This window comes from Anolis carolinensis, chromosome 2, assembly GCF_035594765.1.
Source record: "Anolis carolinensis isolate JA03-04 chromosome 2, rAnoCar3.1.pri, whole genome shotgun sequence".
In the NCBI taxonomy this organism is placed as follows: Eukaryota; Metazoa; Chordata; class Lepidosauria; order Squamata; family Dactyloidae; genus Anolis; species Anolis carolinensis.
Genome location: NC_085842.1, coordinates 179,222,591 through 179,239,606, shown reverse-complemented (window position 1 = coordinate 179,239,606; position 17,016 = coordinate 179,222,591). Strand labels below are relative to the sequence as shown.

The following is a 17,016-nucleotide window of genomic DNA, read 5'->3' as shown; positions in this document are numbered from 1 at the left end:
CTTAAGGTGTCAGGGGGGAAGTAAGGATGGGTGGCAATGGGCGCAGCAGGGCGTCTTCCTGAGACGTCCTGGTTTTCCCTTTGGAGGAGATATGACAATGTTTGCCTTGAGGGCGAATCACCTTTTGTTTTTGGGAAGGGGAAGCTGGGTCATAGGAGCTGGGATGGGTTCTAGGGTTCAGGTTGAGTTCAGAATATTTCCTATTTAATTTCATGACTTGACAATTATATGAAATAAAATGAAAAATAAAACAAAGTTGGAATATAAACCCTGCTGGGGAAAATACATATTTTCCGGGGATCCCAAAGAGTACAAATACATATAGGCAGACAGATAGATTTCATGGAAATAAGGGAGAATCCATAAAAGTGAGTTACATTGCATAAGGGGGAATCATGAATGATATAAACAATTGAAAGACATTTGATAAATACGAAGTTCATAACATCTGGGGAACCCAATATGGAAATTCATAAAAGTGGAGTTTTAGCAGCATGATTTTACAATTCATGAAGTTGTTATCTCTTGCCTCAGAGTGCAGGGATAATCCACAGTAAACTCCAGTAAAAAGTCTCAATCACCTTCTACTATAAATATATGGAATATAGAACATAAAGTCTTGACTTTTGAACTATCTTTTACAAAGTCCTGGGGGGGGGGGGGGTGGTCATCTCGATCACAGTATAAACAAGAATAAGAACAAAAAGAGGAGAAAGACCAGTGGCTTCCCACTCTAACTAGAGGTTCATCTCATTTCCTCTAATTATAACTTAAATTAATTTCTTCATGTCATTTCATCTTGCTGTTCTTCAAAATGTAATACTGATCATTCTTGAGAAAAAGTGGGATGTAAATAATAATAGTAATATCCTCCCTCCTTCCCAATATTCCCTTGAGAAAACAATGATTAGTTTCCAGTATTTGAGAATTTGTAATTGTTATTAGAACTCTTTACTGACTTCTTTCTAATTGAAGTTGTTAGTTTATCCATCTATGCAATGTACAAATGTACACTACAAAAGAAGGAATAACCAAAAAAGGGAAAAGCTTTCCAACTCTCCCAACTAATTTATCATGTTAGAAGAAGCAACTTGCAGTTTCTCCAACTAATGATTCTTATAAAATTAACTTCTAATTAAAAACCTTAAATGAACTTCTCAATGTGGTTTCATCCTACTTTTTCAAAATCTAACACTGATATTCTATCTTAATATTTCCTTGAGAATCATTGTTATTAAAACCCTTTAATGGCTTCTATCTAATTCAAGTAGTTTATTTATCCATGTCTGCAATGTCATCTAGTTTAATCAGCCAGTCTGTAGTTGATCATTTTATGAGGTTTTACATTCAAGTGGTTTGAACTGGTCTCTCAAGTGTTTAGTTCAGCATGGTAGGGCACATTGGATGAAATACATATCTACAAAACAAACAGTGATGCCCTTTTTGCCCCACTAACCATGCTCTGTAATTTTTGAATCATTTTTATCCCATATAGTCCTAATTTTGCTAGTCATTTTCCATTGCAGAGTTTCCCAGTACCCCTAAAATACATCGTGTGTCTTCACTGAGAAAAGAAATTCCAGTTTGTCTATAATAACAATAATTTTAGTTTTGCTATTTTTAAAACTGAATTTTGAAAATGGTAGAAGTATGAAAACATTTATCCCCAGTAATAAATGCAATATAGATATTTTGTACAACAATGATTTTTTAAAATTGTGATCAAATATTTGATACCTTATACAGCACTGTCAGTATACAGTATAGATACAGTAAAGAAGCCCCCCTTGCCCCAGAGAAGTTTATAATTGAAACAGAAACAATTAGAAACAATCTGAGAGAGAGGTAGATACGAAGGAAAGATGTGGGGAAATGGTCTTACGCATACCTCAACCTTAGTTACAGTTGGAAACCAGGATTAAGTGGATGAGAAGGTGATAGGAAACATGAGAGACTCCATTACAGTACATGTGGATTGAGTTTATCAAGGTGGCCAGGGCCCTGAGTTTATAAGACCTGAGCTGGGCAATTGATAATCGGGGATCCTGTTGATCTCTCATTCACAGGGCTATCATAACTTAAAGTTGAATTGATAACAAATAATAGAAATACTAACAAATAGAAGAAGATGGTTTTGAGACAGGATTTAAAAGACAAAAGGTGGTGCCTTGTAAATATTCAGAGAGCAAGTTCCATGTATATGTTGCTTTACAGTAAAGGGCATTCACTTACCTCTTCTCACAAAACTGTATCCCATGGTGGATAAGGGGAGTGAGGGAACATTTTGCTGATGTGATTTCCTTATTTATTATGGCTGGTTCTGAAATCTTGGTGTGTTTCTCATACTGTCAGGTTTGCATATAGATCCATTAGCAAAAGATGGAGGTTGAATCACCTGTAGCAAAACATAATATGTTCAATACAGGATGGCAGTCTCATGTCTTTCTCAGTTCTATAGAGGAAGAACTTTCAGCTCATGTGGCTTTCTCCATCTAACACCTGTGGTGATGGGATAAAATGATGCCATCATATTTTCTGCTGCTCTAGAGACTTGGACATGGAGTATTGGAAGAAAAAGAGATTCTACCTAAACATTAGGAGGAATTTCCTGTCAGATGTTTGACAGTGTAATATGCAGCCTTGAGATGTGGTGGATTCTCCTTCTCTGGAGGTTTTTAAACAGACACTGCATGGCCATCAGCAAAGAGTACCATGATTGCATTTTCCTGCGTGGCAGGGGGTTGGACAGAATGGCCTTGATGGATTTTCCAACTATATCATTCTATGATTCCACATGCTACATTTCTGCTTCTAACAAGTTCTTTGGGGCCTTGCTGGTGAAGCAGGTACTATAAAAAGGTTATTTCTTTTGGATTAATTTCAGCATGAGATGTAATGAATTATTTCAGAAGTTTGGTGTGTGCGTGCGCACACATCAAATTCATGAGAGACCATGAACCACTGGCTGTTGCTGATTAATCATATGTATTTTAGGTATTGTACTGACTTTCCAGCTTCGTCTCCTCAGAAAGCTCTTTACACTTTGATTCTCCACTGAGGAACTTGGAGTAATGCCATGGGTTTGAAGAGGTGTTGGGGATTTCACACAGGGCACTGAGTAGTCCCTCTTAATAAATCAAACTAGTACTCTGAACTGTGTGAAGTTCTACCTGGTCTACATATATAAAGTGGCAGACTCTTTGGTTGTAGATTGTATCATGTCAGGTGAAATTCCTATTTTTCAATTGTTTTTCATATAAAAAGTATTCCCACAATGAAGGAAGATGCTAAGTTTTCAAATACAGCTCTTTTGCTTTTTATCCTGGTTTCTTATTAGGTGGGAGCTTTTAACAGCATTGTGTTCAAAATGCACTGCTCTCTCTCCCATGTGCTTTAGTCTGAAATGGTACAGTTTATTCTATCATCACAGAACTCTTAAAACCTTGCTTCTAGAACAATAAATTGGAAGTTAAAAACATATTTATTTTCAGATGATATACCTGTGTTTTAGTATAGCAGCAGGCGTCATCTTAATTATTTTAAAAAATCAAATGTGCCAAGGATTGGTACCATCTTTGTGCCCATTGACTATGTTTCATTTTTTTCTGGAAACTGGCACCAGATTGTGGAGTACCTCTTTCTGCAGTACTCTTCTTGATGAGAGCAACTCACAGTGATAGTCCATAAACTGATGACGAGCCATTGACTGCTGTTTTGCAGAGAATTTCCAGGAAAAAAGAAAAAAATGTAATCAGTAAGCACAAAGATAGAGCTGGTTCCTGGTACAAAATGAGGGGGGGGGGGAAATGCTCATATACTGAATCAAACAGAATAAGAAGCACTGCTTACAGCACTATGACCTGCATATTAGAGAGATTAGGGAGTGTCTCTTTTTACAAGATATTTTCCCATGAACAGTTTTATAAGTACAGGTCCTTTATCCAGAAATTCAAACTCTAAGATGCTCGAAAAGCTAAAATGTTCCACATTGGTGCCTGAGACAGTGACACCTTTGCTTCTGATGGTTCAGTGCACAGAAACTTTATTTAATGGAAAACATTATTAAAATATTGTGTATCAAATTACTTATAGGCTATGTATATAAGATGCATAAGAAAAATAATTGCATTTAATGTTTAGACTTGAGTCCCATTTTCAAAGTATCTTATTAGGTATTATAAAATCTGAAATCCAACACATCTGGTCCCAAGCATTTTTGGATAGGGGATGGTCAACCTGAATTTATATTTAAAATTATAATGGTTTTTTTTAAAAAACAAACAAACAAAAGTCTACCCAATTAATAAGGGCAGGTTTTCTGTGTTTAAAAGATATTGTGCAGTTTTCTAGTTCTTAACAGATTTTTTTGTATGAGAAAAAAAGGTTGAGGAAATAGTGGAAATTCTCTGAAGAGGTATAAGCAGCTATTTGGCATTTTTACAGTGCTGACTATCTTATGTACATCAAGTGATCACAATGCCAATCACATTGTTTTCAATGCCAGGTTGTAAAATAATAAAATGTGGAACATCAAAAAGAAGGAGTTGAAAGCGTCAATACATAAAAATGTGAAAGCTGATGGCTGTTAAAAATAGTGCATCTGCGTATGTTCCATTGACCTGAGCAATATGTGGGGATAAATTAGAAATTGTATGAGGTACAAATGTGTTTTGAGTGTATTTTTAAATGGTTGCGCTATTTTTTTATTATAAAGCTGCTTATAATAGGAAACATCCTATGTGTGCGTGTACATGTACATGCATTTGACTAAGCTTGGGTAGCAGGATGCCCCATGTTATCAAATCTTTAAGCAGTCAAAATTAAATGGCAAACTTCCTCACAAATAAGCTAATGCCATATTCTTCTTTCTTCCTACTTAATTCTCATTGCAGAGAGTGGAAATCTCCACTGGTGAGGATGGGAAAAACCATATCCCTTTGACATCCGGGTGATCTGCCTTTATGCTGTGTTTATCTGTACTTGTCTCTTTTCCCCCCTCTGTTTTTTAGGATAGATGGTTTACCCCAATGTAGTTCGCTTCATTGAGACTTTGCTGGCATGTCAAGCTGTGCAAGGGCTGCCTTTGCTTGCATCTCCTCCTGCTGCTTCTCTGCGCCTGTGTCTGTGTGAGTGTGTGGGGAGGAGGGGGCGGGGCAGGGGTTTCCTCAGAATAGTACAGCCCAGACAGAAGGTGGAAAGGAGAGGATTGCTCTTCACCTGCTTAATAGGCAAGGCTCTCTATTACCCGGAAGTTCTTCCTTGTGAGGAGGTGGGGGTCTTTCCTCCCTTGATGCAGTGAGCATCCCCCACCTCTTCTTTGCCGCTTCCATGAGGTTTGTTTGAGAGGAATCCACAGAGATGAAGAGATGCAGCCCCCCTGGCGCTAACTCCAGCCATGTAATTCTGGGTAAGGAGCTGTGGTAGAAAGACTGGGTCTCCCCTCAACTACGTTAAAGGATGGGTGGGTAATAACAGGAGAGCGCAAGAGGAGGAGGGAGGTCTGGGCGGCTTTTGTGCATGTGACTACAGTATGTCTGGATGGATTGTGGTCCTGATCACTGTTAGAGTGGTGGTGGGGTGAAAAATGGATTCAGCTAGGGGATTTGCATTGTAATACAATGTGCCATTATTGGAAATTAATTTATTTCAAACAGGATTAAATTCCCAGAAAATATGTGTGGTCAAGTATCAGTAAGATTTTCTGTAAGGAGATTGGGGGAGGAGGGGTTGAACAAAAATTCTCTAGCATTTCATCTGTGAGCCATGTTTGGTTTTGGAGACAGGTGTGCGTGTGTAAATACGGGGAGGGGAGTCAGAGAGGATGGAATTTCTTTGTAGGTTTAATCATGTGCTCAAACACGATGAGACAAGGAGGAAAGATGGAATTGTTATTTGTATGGATATTTTATGTAGAAGAAGAGAAGAGTGTGTATGCTTGAAAGTAACTGTGCGTGTGTGTAAAAAGCTGTGTATAGAATTCCAATTAACTGAATTGGAAAAGAAAAAAGAGCTTCTTTGCCATATATTATTTGTGCCTTTACAAATGTCCCATTCAGCACCTTTTGCTTGTATTATTTGTTAGTGATTTCTCTTACTGTTTGTTAGCATCTACCCTGCTGTGATGTGGTATCAACCTTATTCTGCAGAATTTTTTTCTTTTTCTTTTTTTTAAAGACCTTTGTGTGTGCTGTATAGTTCCTCCACCCCTAGGAATTTTACAGATGGATTCATCAGGGCTCCCACCTCAGAGAGGGAAGAGTAATATAGAGAATATTTGTTTAGAAATAAATATAATCCTACCATACTTATCTGGGAGAAAATGCTGTATGAGAAACAGTGGGATTTACTTCTGAGCAAATATTACTACATTTGTGTTTCTAAATTATCTAGCTTTGTGAATGAACTATTTTAATGCGAGAGATCATTTCTATCTGGGGGAACCTCTCCATGGGTAATCACCAAAATGAAATATGACATTCCCTTAGTTTCCTTAGTGTTTTAAAAAATAATTATTGTCTAGAATCATTAATCATAGCAATATGTATTTACTTTGTGATTTATATCATGCCTTTATGTGGTATTTTGATATCCAAGTTGTGCTTGAAATGAAAATATAATGCCCTTTATAAGTAGGTTGGTAAATGATAAGTATTAATTTTGCATAGCAAGATGTCAATCAGAAAAAGAAGTACCGGTAGTAGTATTTTTAAAACATTGCTTAATACTGTAAAGAGAGGCATTTAAATACATCCTACAATTCAGTTCCTCCTTTACATTCCTATTGTTGCATTTCCTTCAAGTCGTTTCCAACTTCCAGTGACTGAAAGCACACCTTGTATGGTTTTTGTTTTTTTTTGGGGGGGGGGGCAAGATTTGTTCATAAAAGGGTTTGCCATAGCCCTCCTCCAAGGTTGGGTGTATGTTACTTACCCAGGGAAGAAAATCAGGATTTGGAACTCAGGTAGGTCACAAAAGAAGTGAAATCTATTGTGACTAATAATTTTGGCTACTTGGCCAAAATTTCAGAAAAGTAAACCTGTACTTTAAAATTTGAGCATATTCTTGCAGCTTCAGTAGCATAGAAGAAACTCTGGTAGACTTGAATTCACCAAATAGAGGTGGAAGTTGAATCCCCTGGAAAAAGGGAAACAATTTGTTTCTTAACAAAATAATTTAAATGTAACAAGGAACATTTAATGCTTCATCATCCTTGTTAGTATTTTGTCATAATGTGAGGTTCTAATTTCATCGTGTTCTCTCTGTGTGTTGTAAAATGTTGTGATTGATTTTATATTAGTCATGAGAATGAGCTTCATTCCCTTTGGCTATGAGTAACTTATATGAGTGAATGTAAATATGAGAAAACCACAGTGTAACTTCTTCAGAATATAGCCTGAAAATAGAAGCAATATTATTTTTTAAGATTGCCACTGAAATGTTTAATTCAGATTCCAATATCTCTCTTTTAAAATGTTAGTCAGCTAATTTTTGTGTGTGAACTCACTGGGAATGTAGCATGTGGTTTTGACTTGTAGTTGAACCCCAGTGCTTCCCTTGGACAAAGACCAGGATTCTTTACAAAAGACTGAATATTTTACTGACTGATTTTAAACATTTCTATTTGTGGCCCAGTAAGGCTGTAGCTTGGATTTGTTTGGAGAACTGTTCCATCTCTTAAACCTTGAGGAAAAGCTCTAATTCGTATGGAATGTTTCAAAATAAAATGAAAGCATGAACAGTTCTGAAAGTGAGATACATGGTTTAATTCTTGTGTCAATTGTAAGATAATGGCATACATATATATATATATATATATATATATATATATATATATATATATATATATATCTTAAATCTTGTACCCAAAAAGTCCACACTACCAACAATAGTGTCTATTTTTTTCTTTTTAATATGCCTGCTTGCTAAGCAAATAAGAATTATCTATACACCCAGTTTGGTCTATCTGGTGTCTCCCTAAGCCTTGAAGGAAGCAGGAAAGCGGTTCTAGGGTGCCCGTCTCAGGATGTAGCTCTTAACTTGAAGAATCCTTACAGTTTTTGTTTTGCATAAAGTATGTTTGGTTGGCTGAGATTAGGAAAGCAAGATAGTTGTGAGCCTTATGCTAAAGTGTTGGAATCATTGGTAGAATGCCAGGCAGGGAGAAGAAAAATTACTTTTATATCAGAGCTTCTGAACTAATTATTTTTTGGCGGGAAGGTAATGGCGCTTCATGCAGTCATGCCGGCCACATGACCTTGGAGGTGTCTACGGACAACGCTGGCTCTTCGGCTTAGAAATGGAGATGAGCACCAACCCCCAGAGTCGGTCACGACTGGACTTAACATCAGGGGAAAACCTTTACCTTTATCAACTTTCTGCTCCCAATGACAATATTGTCTCTTCACGCATTGCTTCTGTGTAAACCTAGGGAAAATTAGCTTTGGTGGCTTCTCAACTCCAGGGATTCTTGGATGAAACCAATTATCTGGTTTTAGGCCTGGTCAAAGAACGGAGACAGCTTTGGTCACATTGCTGGATGATCTCCCCAGCGGGCTAGATAGGGGTAGTGTGTCCTTGCTGGTTCTCTTGGACATCTTAGTGGCTTTTGATACCATTCGATACAATCCTTCTGGGTTGGCTCTCCGGAATGGGTCTTGGGGACACTGCGCTACAGTGGCTCCGCTCCTTCCTGGAGGATCATATACAGATGGTGATGCTGGGGGACACTTGCTCGGATTCCTGGCTGTTGTCTTGTGGGGTCCCGCAAGGTTCCATTCTTTCCCCCATGCTTCTCTACATGAAACTGCTGGGTGAAGTTATCTGGAGTTTTAGAGTTGGGTTCCATTTCTATGCAGATGACACACAACTCTACTTTTCCACCCAATTCCAAGAAAGCTCCCCAGATCCTGGACAGTGCCTGGCAGCTATGACGGACTGGAAGAGGGCTAACAAGCTGAGGCTTAATCCAGACAAGACAGAGGTCCTCCTGGTCAGTTGCGAGGCTGATCGGAGTATTGAGTGCTTGATGAGTTCACACTCCCCCTTGAGGACACAGGTCCGTAGTCTCAGGGTTCTTCTGGATTAATTGTTGACACATGAAACTCAGGTGTTGGCAGTTGCTGGGAGGACCTTCGCACAGCGAAAACTTGTGCATCAGCTGCGACCATACCACAAAAAGCCTGACTCGGCCCCAGTGGTCCATACCGTAGTTAAATCAAGAATGGACTACTGTAATGCACTCTATGTAGGGCTGCCTTTGAAGACAATTCGAAAACTGCAGTTAGTGCAAAGGTCGGCAGCCAGATTACTAACCAGGGCTAGTTTTAGGTAGTGTACCACACCCCTTTTAAAGCAGCTCCATTGGCTTCCAACAAGTTTCCGGGCCCAATTCAAAGTGCAGGTTATTACCTATAAAGTCCTATATGCTTTGGGCCAACCTATTGAGATCACATTTCCTTCTATGAATTGACTGTAGGCTGTGAGATCAACAGGGGAGGCCCTTCCCTCGTCCCACCACCATCTTGAGCACCATTGGTGGGAACGAGAGAGAGGGCCTTCTCGGTGGTGGCCTCCTGGCTCTGGAATATCCTCCCTAGAGGTTAGCCCCCACTCTCCAAGCCTTTCGGGCTAGTTTAAAAACATGGTATTTTAGACAGACTTTGTGTAATATATGTTCAGGCTTCAGAGTCCACCAATTGCTACACTCTGCACCTTGATCTGTTACTACAGATAGCCAGCTTTGTTTGCAGGTTATACTGTGTTTTAGGAATTTTACAATTTTATCAGATGGATTTTATGTGTGTTATGTGTGTTTTTTAAAACTTATATTGCTGTTTTATGCTTATGTACTGTTGTTTATATGTGTCACTTTGAAGTGCTTCTGTGAGCTGCCCCGAGTCCCTTTGTAGAGATGGTGGCAGGGTACAAAGAAAAAAATATATTATTAAAACCATCTGCCTAAAGAGTATCATAACAACACACTAATTCCATTTATTATTATTATTATTATTATTATTATTATTATTATTATTATTTTATTATGACACAGCAAACAAGATAATTATTATTACTAGTTGTGCTGCTATTCTTCATCAAAGGCAGTGTTCCCCATATTAAGGTTGGAACTTCGGTTAGGTGAGTGTCTGATTGACAGTCAACCTAGTGAGTTCATAGCTGTGGTAAGATTTGAATTGGAGTCCTCCTGGCTTGCAGTTGACATCCTTTGCTCCTACGCTACAGCAGCTTTCATTCATGTTGAACTGTTTATTTAAAATGCAGGAAGGCAACTTAAGCTCCAATTACTTCTCATCTTAGCCAATATTCAGAGGTGCAGTAGAAACTAGACAAAAACATAGGGAGTTTCTGTGTAGCTTATGATTATTAACCTGTGGAAAATACCCAAACTTTAAGACAGCATTAAAAAAAACGTTATAGATGTGCTAATTGCTAATCCAGAACAATATTATATGACACTTGTAGAACTGCGACAGCTTCTGACTCTAAACACCACCTAGAAAAAATTCAGCACCAACAATGGAATATGGTATCAATTATTTAGATGCCAACAACTGATTGCTGGTACTTCACCAGGGATCTATCTGCATTTTGGTGGGAGACATTCTTGTCTTATTTCCCCCTCATTCCTATCTGACTAATGCAAAGCTCAGAAGATTTAATTCTTTGAATTGCAATTCCCAGAGTCTCTCTGGCTTTGTTGGTGAAGTTTGTGGGCAGAAGTAAGTTTTCCAAGCCCTGCCACAACACATTGTTTTCTAGATCATTCAAGCATTCTGAGATTTGCTTCTTATTTTAGGTTTGCTTGTACTCGCTGGTGTTATGATCTATAGTGATCATGGTGACACTGAGACAGTTTAAACTAGTAGGCTCCATATAGGATCAATGAACTGGTAAGGTCCACTGTCCCATATTTTCTGAGAATCACTTTATCTATGACTGATAGGGCCAAATAAAATAATTTTGTGGTAAAAGCTTACCATAATTATTAGACAGCCTGATGGGTGGCGGTGGAGAGTGTTCTTCTATGATTCAGAATGTATTATATTATAATTGCTTGCTAAGCCTATATAAAAACAAAAAAAAACCTTCTTCAAAAGAAAGTTGTGACTGCTTCCCACTTGGTTTAGCAGCCCCTGATGATCTGATCTCTTTGTTGCAATCTTCCCTCTGGTATGTTGTGTTTGTGCCAAGAATGACTAGAGAGCATGCTCAAGAATATATATGAAAATTATTCATTTTTTGTTGATCTCACACTTTTGAGGTTTTGAAAACTGGTGGTAAAGAGGGGTTGTCAGGATGGAGAAGAGGTGTATCAGGGGAGACGGGACTGACTCTCTGGCCATCAGAAACCCTACTCAGTGTTTCAGAAGTAATACGGTGAAATTTAATCCAAACCATGTGTTCATTCACACAATCCAGTACATTTAGACTTAGGTTTAAGAAGCAAGATTATAGGTTAAAATAGCTGTCTCTTTAAACAACATTATTTTGAACATCTGTATTAGGGAAGTTCAACGATCTAGAATTCAAATAGCTGATTAGGCGTAGTTGAATTTGGGCAACTTACACTTTCTAGAACTTAATAAATCTTGCCAAGAAACCCCATAATACGTTCCTGTTGAGATTCCTATAAATTGAAGTTGACTTGAAGACACAGAACAACAACAGAAACAATAGATTCAATGGCTAGTCTCACTAGAACAGCGTAATTAAAACAATCTACCCGTAGTTTTTTCAATAATTTAGTATTCAACAGATGATTGAATCTGTTTAATTCTAGATGGAACTATTTAGGCCTCTATTCTTCATCTGTAGAACAGAAATGGGAATTCTGCCTCTCTCCAGATATTATTGAGCTGCAGTTTGCAACAATACTAGTCAGCATAGGCAATGTTGGTTAAGGGTGAGAATTGTAGTTCAATAGCATTTGGAAGGCTGTAAAGTTCTAATCCTTGCTGCACAACCATCTAAAGTTGAAAGGGGAAACAAGGATTATCCAGTTGAAGTTTCTATGACTGCAGGATTCAGTATAATTAAAGTCTTATCTCAACATATTCCAGTATTTCTTTCAGTTAATCTCAATGAAAAATGACAATACATTTAAAAAATGCTTCCCCTGCCACTGCCAAACAGTTCTTATAATATTGAAGGGCTTTCTGATGTCCTGTCCAAATGATTTTGCTGTAACTCATGCCCATTGCTGTTTGTGCTGCCTGCAAGCACAATAGCCTTGCTCACTTCTGCAATTTTTCATGCATGTTGTTGTCATCTTTCTTAAAATATGGTGAACCAGTCCTAGACAACATAATTTAGTAAGCAGTGCAGAATAAGGTCCATACTTTTGCTTAATGTTGCCTGCTTACAGTCTCCTGTTCAAAGCCCTCAACACCAAACAGTTATCTAATAGGTCAGTTACCGTACATGTCTCAGGTATGCTTTAGTTTGGGAACCATTATTATTATTGACCATCCTCAGCTGTATTTTTCACATTTTCTCTCATTTTGTCTTAAAATATCCCTCCTTCAAATTGTAACAGTTGATTTGCATTGTATTTCTTGAAAGCCCAATATACCAATTAGTGTTTTTAGTTAGTTTCTTTTATTTTGTCTATTAATTTTAATCAGGCAGGTATTGTTTTATTATCCGGGCGGAGGCCACTAGGGGGTGCTAGATAGAGAAGGATAGTCCATTTTACAGGAGGGGGGAGGGGGTTGAAGGAGTAAAAACTTTCCCCCCTGTTTTCTTGTTATTCCCCTCACCCGTGTCCCTGTCATGGAAACAACCCTCGTTTATGATATGGGAAGTGGGGAGGGGGAATAAATAGCAAAAATGGTTTTCCTCCTTCAATACCCCTGTCCATAAAATGGACTATCTGTCTCTCTCTAGCACCTTCTAGTGGCCTCTGACCTGATGATGGAACAGTACCATCTGGGTAATTTATGTGGATCCAGTATATTGCAGTACATTAGAGTTTCTGAGATTTTGATGGTGGAAAAACAATAACAAATGTTTAAGTTAGTAATTCCATATGTTTTTTATGACTTTCATCATTCTTTACTTTTTGAAATAAAACAGCAAGCAAACAGAAGCAGAGATTCAGAAGTAAAATGTAATATTTTTAAGCTAGAGATTGTATATGTAAGCTGGGTCTTTTTTTTTTTTTACAGTTGAAGAATTATCATGGGAATGTCCAAGGCTCATCTGGCTTTTGGCCTCAGGGGTGAACTGTTGGTTGTATATCATATATTTGCACCTGTTAGCATATGCTTTTAGTGTCATTTTTGCAAACAACCTGGGCAGGAGAGTTGCAGTTGTTTTACTTACCCCTCGTTCAAACCTTACCTCAGGAAATTACTAATTTTAACCTTTTTACTCTGTATTTGCATACTTATCTAGGAGCGGGTTATTAGGCCGCAGGTCGGGATGTTTTGCATCTTTACATGGTTTTATTGTATGTATGCGTAAGTGTACTTATTGTATGTTTTGCATGTTTTGATATGGTCAAAAGTGACTAATCAATAAAGAATTGTTGTTACAACACATTTGACAGAAAAAGTAGTTCAATGCGCAGTAATGCTATGTAGTAATTACTGTATTTACAAATTTACCACCAAAATATCACAATGAATTTAAAACATTGACTACAAAAACATTGACTACTAAAAGGCACACTGTGTTGGATAATCCAGAACATTGGATAAGCGAATGTTGAATAAGTGAGATTCAGGGGCCGGGCTGTGGCGCAGGCTGTTGAGCAGCTGCAATAAATCACTCTGACCATGAGGTCATGAGTTCGAGGCCAGCCCGTGGCGGGGTGAGCACCCGTCAATTAAAAATAAAAAAATAGCCCCTGCTCATTGCTGACCTAGCAACCCGAAAGATAGTTGCATCTATCAAGTAGGAAATAAGGTACCACTTATAAAAGTGGGGAGGCAAGTTTAACTAATTTAAGAGTTGGAATGAGGAAGTGCCATCAGAGTGGATGATGAAGCAGCTGCTCCCCCCTGTGGCCAGAATTGAACATCCCTTCAGGAGAAGGTTAAATCGCCTCTGCATCTTTCTGTCTCTGTTTGATGTGTTTATGGACATTGAATGTTTGCCCTATGTGTGTATAATGTGATCCGCCCTGAGTCCCCTTCAGGGTGAGAAGGGCAGAATATAAATACTGTAAATAAATAAATACTGTAATATCAAATAATTACTGTGGTATAATAATACAGAACAATATAATCTCTAAAACAAATGAAGAGCAACACTCTGAAAGCAGGGAAATTGGGAACTCCACAAAGGAAACAATCAGGGCCAGCTAGCACCTCCCAAGAAAGGATTCTTCCAGAAAGGAAGCTGAGAAGGGAGTGAAGCGGTGTGTATTACCAAAGTCATTATTATTATTATTGTGTCGCTGTGAACCGTGAAAATGAACACAATCTGCCTCCAAGTATTCAAAAATTCAGAATATATAAAAAATCCTGTGGTATAATAAAACAGAACAATACAATCTCTAAAATCACAACACTAAATAAAGAACGACATTCTGAAAACTGGGGAATTCCAGACAGGAAACAATCAGGGCCAGCTAACACCTCCAACCAAGTATTCCCATCACCAAAGTCTGGCAAATCCTCTGTTTTCAGAGGGCCACAGCCTTTTTTTTTTTTTGGACTGTGTGCGCTCAGCCACTGCATATGGGTACTTCTTCATATACTCAGACAGTAGAAACACATAAAATATAGCAAAGAACACCACTCTGAAAACAAGTGAATTCCAGACAGGAAACAGTCAGGGCCAGCTAACACCTCCCAACAAAAAATTCCCTCAGGGAGGAAGCAGCTCAGGCTTTAAAGCTGCAAGGCCATTACATGCTAATCATTTTCCCTAATTGCAGCATTCATACTTGCTTCCAACAGACAAAAAAAAAAGAAGAAGAACAAACGGAAATATTGTATATTCACAAGCTTTAGGAAATAATATTCCCTGATGGTGCAGCATATTAAAGCGCTGAAGTGCTCAACTTGTGGACCAAAAGGTCGCAGGTTCGAATTGGGGGAGCGGAGTGAGCACTCACTGTAAGTCCCACCTTCTCCCAACCCAGAAGTTCGAAAACATGCAAATGTGAGTATATCAATAGGTACTGCTTTGGCGGGAAGGTAACGGCGCTCCATGCAGTTATGCCACATGGCCTTGGAGGAGTCTACAGACAACGCCGACTCTTCGGCTTAGAAATGGAGATGAGCACCATCCCCCAGAGTCAGACAGAACTAGACTTAATGTCAGGGGAAAACCTTTACCCTTTACCTTAACTATCAACAATTCTTCAATACTTTATTTCCCATACCACCATACTTTGCCACAGCAACGCATGGCTGGGCACAGCTAGTTCTTTCATAAAGACAGATGAAAATAATTATTGTTGCCTCTCTACAGTTTTCCTCTTCACCTTCTGTATTCTTTTTATCTCTTGTCATCTGATCATTTTATACTATACTTTTGATGTGTTGGAATTCATTTTTATTTTTTCCTTGCATTTATTGTTGACTTGTTTTGCTAGGATGTGCACTCTCTAGTAATTTCCCTTATTTGGGTAAGTTGTGTACATTTCAAAAGGAAATCCACTTGCCTTTTATGGCTTTCTTGTGTTTGATATGTAATCTTGTTGGTATTCTCTTGTATTATTGTCTTTTTTATTTCTGGCATATATTTGGTCAAGAGGTTCTGTAATACTGGCCTAAATGATTCGATGTATGGGGACTGGAAAGGGAGGGCAGAACAAACTGTAATTTTTGTGAGGTGGCCTTTTCCCATTGCAGTTGCATTGTCTGGATTTCCCTATACCCCCACCACTGTGGATGAGATCAGCTACAGTTGCTGCTACTACCCGTTCCAGTGTGAAAACAGAAATCTAACTGGGACTAATTGGGGGCCTCATCCTCTCTGTGACCCTGACACAACTCGTTGTTGTGTTGTTTATTCATTCAGTCACTTCCGACTTCATGACCTCATGAACCAGCCCACGCCAGAGCTCCCTGTTGACCCTCACTGACATAGGTGACACAGCTCACCCTCCTCCATAAGTTTGATCAGCTGAATAGCATTGCTGAGATGAAGAGGTTAAAGTCTTCTTCACCACTTTAGGGTGTATGTGCAGATGCATGTGTGTAGCCATTTGTGTATATGTGTATATGTGATGTCCCAGCACCCTATGGGAGCTCTGGAGCATGCCTTGGGGCTGATAATGTTGTACACAACTGATCTAAGTCTAAATTATTTTGGAAATATAGAGTAAAACAATTTGCAGTGTTAATTTTTCAGAGTTATAACTATCATGTAGAAGATCAATTTCTCAGCAGTTTTTTAATTAGCAATAAATGTGCATGTGGGTATGGGTGTGTCTGCTTTCTTATATATTGTAATTTTCTGAGTGTGGCTTTTTAATTTTACTGTGTATTTTATTCTTTTTTTATTGGCTTTCTTTTCCATTGCTACATGATTAACTTCTGTTGTGTCTGAATTTTGAGGACATGGAACATTAAAATATATTCACAAAGGATGCTTTTTATATTTGGAGATGAACTTAGAAATAATGGGATTTCTGGAAAAAAGACTTGATTTTCCCACCTATGAGATTGAGTGCTGATATATATATATAAACCTGATCTCTATAAGCCTTTAAATTTTTGTTGCCCAGTAAAAGTTTTGTGTGCAATAATGCTCTGTAAAGTTGTTCACATATTTATTCTTCTTCATCGGTGTATGTTTCTTCACTGGGGAAAAACACACTTAAAATCAGCCATTCTTCAAGGAAACATTTTACTAGTCTACTAGTTACTGTCTTAAAAAGATGTTGAGGAGCCCTGCAGGTTAGCTTCTTATGGATGCTGCTGCGATAATAGCTTCCTAGAAACTTTCTCTTATACAATATGCATTCTGCTGTTGAGTGGAATGGTTTCCTCATGGTCATCTCAAGTTGCTGATGTGCAGTCTGATAAATTTCCATTATTT

At 38.3% G+C, this 17,016-nt stretch overlaps 1 protein-coding gene across 5 annotated transcripts in view; it reads left to right on the top strand.

Moving 5' to 3' along the window:
- The window catches only part of wnk3 (WNK lysine deficient protein kinase 3), a 148,966-nt gene that overhangs the window by 5,579 nt on the left and 126,371 nt on the right, over window positions 1-17,016 (top strand). For 2 of the 5 annotated variants that reach the window (XM_062971194.1, XM_062971190.1), the window contains exon 1: window positions 5,270-5,407. The exons of 2 other annotated variants lie outside the window; for them this stretch is intronic. The gene's annotated coding sequence lies outside the window, so the exon portion shown is untranslated. Of the gene's footprint in view, window positions 1-5,043; window positions 5,127-5,269; window positions 5,408-17,016 lie in introns of those variants that run through there. One more of the 5 variants, XM_062971193.1, reaches the window with a different exon arrangement.